Raw genomic sequence first — 618 nt, 5'->3', positions numbered from 1 at the left:
GTCCTTACACGGCGCCCGGCTTCCTGATTGGCCAGAAAGCCGGCTCCATGCTTTCTCGTCACCTGGTGATGAGGGAGCAGGGAGACGGCTTCCTTGCTAATTGGGATGCCGGGTGGCGAGTCATTACACGCCGCCTGGCTTCCTGAATGGGACTTCCGGTATCGGTATTCGGTATCGGTACCGAATACAGTACTCGATACCGAAAAACCGGTATTGGTGCATCCCTAGTAGAAACTCCTTTATATCTACCATCAACAAGACAAGGGCCTGCCGGATAGGGTACTAACTGGATGAATTGTGTAGGTTTGGTAAAGCTAAAGGAGATCGTGCAGTCAGATTTTAGGTGTATCTCCATCTTAAGAGGAGGTTTAAAGTAGAACTATGGGGTCAGTGTTTCCCCCCATAGTTCTCCTCAGGGTGACGGGAGGACACAAACAAGCGTCCTCCCGTCACCCAAAGCTCAGTATATAGGGAGCTACAGCTCGCGGTATACTGAGACGCAGTGGCGACTCTAGGAACAATACCGTGTTTCCCCGAAAATAAGACACTGTCTTATATTTTTTTTGCCCCACACACACTAGGTTTTATTTTCAGGGGATGTCTTATTTTTTTTTTTTT

General features: G+C 48.5%; 1 protein-coding gene across 1 annotated transcript in view; it reads left to right on the top strand.

Moving 5' to 3' along the window:
* Positions 1 to 618, top strand: part of PRICKLE3 (prickle planar cell polarity protein 3) — a 17,727-nt gene that overhangs the window by 12,727 nt on the left and 4,382 nt on the right. The gene's annotated exons all lie outside the window — the stretch shown is intronic.

This window comes from Nanorana parkeri, unplaced genomic scaffold (genome assembly GCF_000935625.1).
Source record: "Nanorana parkeri isolate BGI_ZX_2015 unplaced genomic scaffold, ASM93562v1 scaffold1291, whole genome shotgun sequence".
NCBI lineage: Eukaryota > Metazoa > Chordata > Amphibia > Anura > Dicroglossidae > Nanorana > Nanorana parkeri.
The sequence above is the reverse complement of the archived record's forward strand: the minus strand, read 5'-3'. Positions and strand labels throughout refer to the sequence as shown.